The 9015-nt window shown below is 44.8% G+C and overlaps 1 non-coding gene across 1 annotated transcript; it reads right to left on the bottom strand.

Moving 5' to 3' along the window:
• Positions 1 to 6582: 6582 nt before the first annotated feature.
• TRNAW-CCA (transfer RNA tryptophan (anticodon CCA)) lies at positions 6583 to 6654 on the bottom strand. Its single transcript has one exon. It is a non-coding gene; the product is annotated as a tRNA-Trp (tRNA).
• Between the last annotated feature and the right edge of the window lie 2361 nt (positions 6655 to 9015).

Below are 9015 nucleotides of genomic sequence, written 5' to 3'. Positions count from 1 at the left end.
ATGCCGGCCAAAGCGCACACATATGTTATGTACATACACAAACGTCCATGCTTACACCTAAGCTACTAGGCCATCGGAGACGATGCGCATACACATATGGTGGAGAGACCAAACGTCACGAATTGCCCTCGCTACCGCCCATTTAAGGCCCCATGTTGCTCTCAAGTAGTATTGCTTAGTGACGGATATTCTATTACTCCCTCCCTTCCATAATATAAGAGCGTTTTTGACATTACAGGGAGTAGTTGCAAATAATCATTGAATTTCAGAGAAATCTTCTTTCGCAAAAGGATATTCTAGCTGTCCATGAGAATTAATGTTTTCTGTACAGATGTACCTTTGGATCAAGGAATAAGACGCTGAAATTTGCAATATACTGCCTCCATTCCGAACTATAAGATGTTTTGGATATTTTAATACAGACTGAAATGAGTACACACACTAAAGCACGTCTATATACATCTGATTCAGATTTTTTTAGAACACCTTATAAGAACGAAGGGAGAATCACTTTTCTAGGTCACCATTTAGTGTAACTCCTAAGTCATAATTTCATACAACTATTTTCCAAAAAAAATGATCTATCAAAATTTTGTCTATGCAAACCAAGGGATGCACTCAACCCTTAAAGTAAATTCTCAGGGTATTTCCCATAGTACACAACCAAATAACTTCTGTTAATGAGAAGAAGCCACATGTTCTTCATTGTGAAAATACGAAATTAGGGGGAATTTCTAATTATATTGTCACAAAAATAATTAGTGAAAGCGATGTATGGCACTTATAAGGAAGGTTATTGTACACCGAAATTAACACTTTGAATTTTTAAATATGTTCAGTCGCTCTGACGGAGTGTGATCTACTCCAATGTTACAAAGGCGACATGAGAGGCTTGATCGATGGCTCGATCGTTCCTGACTAATCGAGCCCAATTCCAAACTCATGTTCCCTGACGTCGGTTTGACTCATGCTCAACTCCTTGGACTCACCCCAAGATCCCCAATCTCGTCTTAGAGTTCTAGCGCCCTCCCCCGTTTGTATTCAAGTGAGGTGTCACACGAGACTAGTTGGTACCCCGGGTAGGACTAGCTATTCCAACAACATAAGCCCCTCGGTTCATAGTCACAAAGGCCATCTTTATGTTTGTGGGTCAAAATTCTCGAGTGTTGGTGATTCCCTCTATTGTTGTTCGATTTATTCACACTTGCCTTGAGGTTATTCGCTCTTGATGTAGGAATCCTTCAATTTTGAGGAGCAATATTGGCGATGGGTTGCTGGGTAGCAGGGAAATGCCCCTTTCTTCCATAAAGATGAGTGTGGTTGAGCAGAAACATGCTATGTGAGAGAGGGGGGCGGGGGGTCTAGAAGTCTCAAACAAACTTGTTTCTTGTTTGCAATGATGATGCTACATGTATGTATCGTGTCACAAAAAAAAATGTAAACTCAATCTGTAACTCAGGAAAAAGAAGACAAAGTCAGCGATCAGTGATAATTGGCCATAAGTCACACCCCAATTTAAACTACTATTCACAGCTAGATTTCCCTTTTCCTACATTTGAGTTTTAAATTTCGTGACATGGTTGATACATGTTGTGTCTATGTCATGGTTTTTTATATATTCTTTGACAACTTTTTAAATAGTGCTTCCATAGCTAGAAATAGAGTACTCTAACCTAGGGAACACCAGTTACATTTTCAATGAAAGCGTAGCGATTGATTGATTTACACGGTGGTTTTGTCTTCTCTTTCCTAGATGGATATATGATGAAGCCGCTTACGTTGGCCATTCTATTGTTTTTTTCGAAACGGAGGCAAAAGGATTGCCTCATCGATTAATTAAGAAGAAGAGAATTGCCCAGTTAATTTACGAAAAACCAGGCGAAAACTGATACAAACACTACAAAAGTGACACTCCAGAAGCGACTCACTCTCACGACTACGTAGACGGTCCGCCAAATGCTTCCAACACACAATAACCACAACCATCAACTTCTACTACTCAAAAGACGAAAGTCACGTGGACAACCCGAAACACTGAGCACTACCCATCATGAAATTGGAGCTGCCTTCCTTTAGCATCATCAACAAAAGGAAACTCCAACTGCTCACTTGACAGAGGCGGAACAAGTCCTTCAATCGAGGCCGCCGACATGTCCACCTTCGTATGCTCCACTGATAAACTCAGGCATAACTCCCTAAGCTCGGGCATAATCTGCAGCACCGGAGCCACAAGCACGGCGATTGACTTGCCCTCAGTGGAAGACACCATAGGAGGGCAGGTAGGCATCGACGATGAATGGACTCCAACACGAGGGGAGAAAGAGCCGTACAACTCCTCACCCCTATCTCTCGTGGAGCAAACACCGGCCGCACAAGAAGAATGTGTCATCAGAGTGGTCTGCAACAGAGCCGGCACAATGGATAGTCTACCCAAAGCAACCTCTGCTCGCTCCAGAAAGCTCTCATCCCGCGCCACACAACCTTGTAACAGTGCAGTCTGACCAGCCAATGCGGACTGCAACATCAACTCTGACGAGGTTGTCGAGCCAGCAGCAGCAGAGACAACAGACGCCCAAAACCCACGGTGAAGCGCCTTGGAAGGGGGTGTGGATCTCACCGAACCCTCACATGAAGCAAGAGCAACACGGTGCACGACGCCGAGGCGGGACACATGCGGCACATCAAGGCATTCTATTGTGATAACAAAGGTGGCATCATTAACAATAACGCGGTCTATGAGGTGACCAGGAAGAGTTGGAGCTTGGTGAATCGCAATACATCAAACTAAGAAGACCGTCGATGACTTTTGCGCACATACTTTACATTCAAAGTTAGGCATTCAATTTATGGCTGGAGAAGAAAGCGCTGGCTTGCTTGATGGGGCCATCTTTGAGTTGCTTTCGGAGCCTGAATATTTTGGGTTGCAGAGTTTGAATTTTTCGGAGGCGCCAAATGCTTCCGAATTACTCCCAAGAAAGAACAGAAATTTTTATTGGGTACAATGGGGAAAAATATATTTTTCATCCCTCAACTCTTCTGAAAGTAGAGAAATGATCCCTTAACTCCAAAACCAGCAAAACCTAGTCCTTGAACTTTTAAAACCGGATAAGTTTAGTCCCTCGTGTTGTTTTGGGTGGTTTTCTGCCGACATAGTGTGGTATACACAGTCAGGGAAGGTTGCACTGCCGGGCCTCATCGCGCTCCCGGTCACCACTTACGCCGCCGCCTTGCGAGCGCACAAGCAGAGCAGCAACAGTGCGCGTCCGCCCGTTTCGGCTGCGACATATGCCTATTTAAGAGCATCTCCAACAGCCGCGCTAAACTAGCGCCACGCCGCAAATTAGGCCGTTTTAGCGCGCGCGCAACGCGGCGGGTTGCTCCAGCGGTAGGATATGGTATCCCGCGCGGTGTATTTGGGGCGCCCGCTTCCGCGCGCGGCACACTCGAGCGCTCGCGCCGCACTCTCTCCTCTCCGCCTCCTACGCCCCGCGCGCGCCAGCGCCAGCGAACTTCGCCATGGACGCACGCACCGGCACCCCGCTCACCCCATTGTACAGCCGCGACCCCTCCCCCGCCGCCGCCGCCGCCGCCGTTGGAAACCCTAGCGCGGGGAGCGTTGGCGTCGCCACCGCCGAGCGTCGGCCTCGCGCGCAGCCTCTTCTTGCCGCCGCGGATGACCACGTCGACGGGGGGCATCGCCCCGGCGCCGTCCCGTGCCGCCCGCACCCTCGAAGCTCCCCAATGCGGCGCGGCCGAAGAAGCGCAAGACATCCGCGAAGAAGAACAAGGCGGCGGACGGCTCCGGCAGCTCGAAGGCGAGGGAAAAAAAGTTTGTAGGGCGTTTGACGGGCGCGGCGGCTACCGAAGCGCCGGCGAGCTCACTCGTTGAGCCGGCCGCCGACGCGCACCACGTGTTTGACGAAATGCCCTCAAGGTAAAAAAAATTCCAACTTCTATTTATTTTTTGTTATTTTTTCAATGCATCATCATATAGATAGCTTATTTGCATTGTTCAAAAAACTTTGTAGTCTCAACGATGATGCATACATGTAAACTATGGGTGTTGGGTCCAACAAATCGCATTGGTCTCAAACCAATGACATCCATTTCGAAGACCATGAGTTTGAGGTGGACGAGGAAGGTGAGGGCATTGTCGACGCGCCGAAAGGAAGAGCGGGCAATTACACCACCAAAGATAACATCCTACTATGTAATACTTGGTTGCAAGTGTCGAGGGACCCATCCGTTGGAGGTGATCAAAGTAGAGATGCTTATTGGGGGCGGATGAAAGAACACTTTGATGTTCACAACTTGAGTGGAATTGACCGCTCCGAGAGATCACTTCGGTCCCGATGGTCGACAATCAACTCGGATTGTCAAAGGTGGGTGGCTTGTCAAAAGGCGGTTGACAAGTTGAACCCAAGTGGCACAAATGAGGACGATAGAATAAGTGGCATTTCATACAAGTTCATCATACAAGTCCATCATAATCATACTTGTTGTTGGTGCTAACTTGCTTTGCTTTCTCATGTAGTACAACATTGCGCAAAACTTGTTCAAAGAAAAGGAGAGGACAACCAAGAAGGGGAATATCAAGAAAGGAAGGGTCTTTACCTTGCCCCATTGCTATAACATGTTGAAGGATGATGAGAAATGGATATGTTTGAAAAGTTAAGGTACCCTTACGTATCAAAGTGTTTATGTGGTTTGTGCATAAACAAGTCATTTTGACTAAGGATAACCTTGTAAAACGAAATTGGGTGAGCTCGTCTAGATGTAGCTTTTGTGATCATAACGAGAATATCAAACACCTCTTTCTCGACTGTCCGTTGGCTAAGATTCTGTGGCGGTCGGTTCATATTGCTTTTAATATTAATCAACCCACCTCCATCAGCATATTATTTGGAACATGGCTTGATGGGGTGGATTCTGACATTGCAAGACACATTCGGGTTGGCGTTTGTGCTTTATTGTGGGCAATATGGAACTGCAGAAATGATTTAGTCTTTAACATATCAACAACCATTCACTTTTTGCAGGTTACCTTCAGGGCCACGACGTTCATCCGTATGTGGTCGCTACTCACTCCGACGGAGGCCAGGGAGCGTTTGGTTACTGCGTCTATCCGATGGGAGATGGTAGCTCGGGATATTTTCAACCGGTTTGGATGGCGGTTATGTAATAGGATAGGCATGTAGTGCTCCTATTGTTTTGCCAGCCGGTTGTGGCTTTGGGTCTTTCCTCTTTTGCGCTTTTGTTGATGTTTATACTACGACCTTTCGAGACTTTGTTACTGGATTATCCTTTTAATAATATGAGCCGTATGCATCGTTCTGATGCAGAGGCTGGGGTACATCCCCTTTTTCAAAAAAAAAATATTCATTGCATTTTGAATGTTTCAAACTCATTTTGTGTCCAAAATGCCATATATATACAATGCCCGGCGAGTCGTGCGCGTTGTATTTTTACGCGCTGCTGGAGCGGCACGCGCGCTGCATTATAGCGCGGCTGCTGGAGCCAGCGCTGGCGGCCGCGCTAAGCGCATGTGGCATACAGGTTTTTTAAACGCGGCGCGAAGCGCGGCTGTTGAAGATGCTCTAACTTTGTAAAATGGCGAGATCGTCGGGTGCCAGCCTGCTCGATGGCGGCAACGCGACATTCCGGCGAGAGTGTGCTTGCAGCGCTGGCTTGATGCGGTCCGCTCGTAGTAGATATACGCAGCAAAAGCATATGCGCGTTAATTGATCTAAGCTGATTCCTCTCGGGCCAAAAGCACCGGCCAGTGTTAGCTAGCTCTCAACTCACATGCTCATGTGCACTCTGATGAACGCCTGGACTCGAGTGGTTTGTACAGCGAACAACTTGACGCCCAGCTGGATACTTGCAGCGGCATGCATGCAGATGCAGATGCAGCTGCCGGACTCGACCCGCACGACCTCCACACAAAATAGTGATATCGTGCGCTGCTAACTGAATGAGAAAAAAAAGGGGAGAGCTTGCTTTATACACAAGCTGATTGATGAGCTAGTACGAGGCTAGCTTTGTACAGCAAAATGACCGTGACATGGGCGCTGCCTCGGCCGGGAGGAGTGGCGTCATGGGCGACAGCCACCGCGCAGAGTCAAAAACCACTTCACGTCAGCAGAAAACCGCCCGAAGTGGCATGAGGTACTAAACTTATCCAGTTTTAAAAGTTGAGGAACTAAATATATCTGGTTTTGAATGTTGAGAGACCTAGATTTGCTGGTTTTGCAGTTGGGGGACCATCTCTATACTTTCACAAAAGTTAAGGGACGAAAAACATATTTGTCTCGGTACAATATGTACCCTTCTTTATTCACTCCTGGGGCAATATGTACACTGCTTCTGCGTCTATATGATCTGAAATCTAGCAAATTAAGCATGAGAGAAAAGAATTACTCCCAAGGAAGAACACAACTTTTTATTGGGAACAATATGTACCCTGCTTTATTCAGTCCTGGGGCAATATCCACACTGCTTCTGCGTCTATATGATCTGAATCTAGCAAATTAAGCATGAGAAACTACAGCAAAAAAAAAAGTAACCGGGACTTCGGGGTATTGAACCCGACGTGAATCGAACACGCAACCTTCTGATCTGGAGTCAGACGCGCTACCATTGCGCCACGGATCCGGTGTGCTGTTACTTGCTAATCAAGCTACAAAACCGATAGTACGGGCACGGGTACTGCACGTTCGAACGTGCTTCACCACGTACAGAGCGTAGCTTCTTATCTTATCATATCACTAGGTAATTGCCCGTGCATTGCAACGGGAACATAAATGTTCTAGTGGCTCGATCCTAAACATGTCAAACATATACCTTATCCTCGTGTGTTTTACAAAATAGCACCCTGTCTAGAAACATTGGCCTGATAGCAAATATAGGAGGTAATGAGGGATGTATTGCTCATTTTTTATACACACAATGGTTAAACATTTACTCGTGAGCAAATATGGACCATAATGAGAGTCACATCTCTCACTTTTATACACACAATAGTTACAATAGTCGGTGATAAAACCCTCATATTTCGGAACATTTCCCTTCGATGGAAACGCAGGTAGGCCTCCTTTGGGAGGCAGAAGCATTTCAATGATTCGTTTTCTTTCCAATCACATATCCAAGTGTGACACATACTCTCGTTACTTCAATTCTCTGAGTTGTTTGTAAATTGTGAGGCCTAATCCCATTCCACTGCCCATTAATTAACACATTCTTTGTAGTAGCAACTGATTATTGTGCAAATGTATTTCCATTTATTTGATATAAAACACTAAAAGAAAACCCGGGCCATGTAGTTTCCATTTAAACAAAGTTGTGCTTTTGTCCAGACCTCAAGATGATGAATCAAACTTCCATGCATGTTTATTTTATTCAAATGCCATCCCATACATAATCTTGTCTAGAAGATTTGTAATCATCAGCAAGCTTCTACTCCCAAGTCCCAACTGTTTATTTAATCTAAACTTCAGTGTATACCTGGACAGTGTATACCTTGAACTATCTCAATGGCTTGAGCTTGTACTCCCAAGTCCCAATTGTTTCACCATTTAAATCTGGTCAACATTATCAGCATGATCAGCCTTTACTCTTTACTTTATCATGCGCAACATCATCATGAGTATGATCTTAGATGATAAACAATGTCCACTGCTTCTGGCTGTTTATTGTGTGGATCTTCAATCGAAGTCACGTGCTCTTGGTGCCTTTTCTTGCACAAACTAAGACTTCAAAAAGTGAACAGAATCTGATGAAGTAATTAGGATAGAAAATTCCTAGTAGCGGAATACAAGATGAAAAAACAGAAAGTAATTTACTACTACTATAGTTTAGTACAACTTCTTCACACGTATGTCAATTGAATAATGCCCAACAATCTAAAATCATTCACTTACGAATAAAGAGGGAAGAGAATAGAGGGACCATCATATCCGGATGTGGCATACTTGGCTCCTTCCTGTCTTATCACCATCTTCGTTCATGTTCTTTGCTGGTCGATTTTCTCAACAGCGGCCAGGGCACAGGAAACTCTGTTCAAGAAAGAACCTTCGTGAGGCCAAATAACCAACAGAATTCTTGTTTACACAGACACAATAAAATATAAATGATGAACTACACAATAATTTCTTAGTGATCATGCAATAAGCTGGTCCCAAATCTAAAACTTCCGCTCACATAAAAAATACAGGAAACAATATGCATATATAATGATTTTACGTCATAATGATTATTTTGAGAAACTCATGATATACATTTGGATGGCTCCACTACAAAAGTATGAAATTCTTCACGTTGAAAACATAACACAAAAAAGGGAAAGACAAATCTCTTTGAGACATATATCAACAAAAGGAGAAAAGATTATCTCAGTGACCAATCGAAATCATTGAAAGTTCAACACACCAGTCCTTGAGCAAATGTGTACCCGCAAAGCAATTTTTTCTCGAGTGCGCTCTTAACTCTTTTGTGTCGCATGTAAACAACATCAAATTACAGTAGATAAACATGGTGTATATGCATGTGTGGTAGGTGGCCCTAACAGAAATCACGAGAAAGATAATGAGTAATGAGAACTTCTCTTTTGTAATGGCCTGAGTGGTGGTTATGTATATAATGAAAACAATGTTGAGAGAAAGGTATCACGTACAAAGAGTCATGTAGCTGGAGAATCACAGACCCTCAATCAAAAAGCTAAATGTCAGTAAAACGCATTATGTGGACTGAAGGCATCACGTACACCATGAGACATATAGCCAGAGAATCATAGATTATCTGAATGAAAAAGTCAAATGTCTGTCAATTAGATTGAGTGCTTTGCATGGCATACGTACTGTTGTCCCTCCTTGCCTCTATCCACTCACGACAAAGTCGAAGCCTGCCGGCGGCTCCAGGCAGCGGTGTGGTCTCTTTATCCGGGAAGCGATACTCTCTGATTTGGAGCCATAGTGAGGTGGTGGTCGCTTGGGGACGCGCAGCTCCCCGCCATAATAG

Source organism: Triticum aestivum, chromosome 6B (assembly GCF_018294505.1).
Source record: "Triticum aestivum cultivar Chinese Spring chromosome 6B, IWGSC CS RefSeq v2.1, whole genome shotgun sequence".
Classification (NCBI taxonomy): Eukaryota; Viridiplantae; Streptophyta; class Magnoliopsida; order Poales; family Poaceae; genus Triticum; species Triticum aestivum.
The sequence above is the reverse complement of the archived record's forward strand: the minus strand, read 5'-3'. Positions and strand labels throughout refer to the sequence as shown.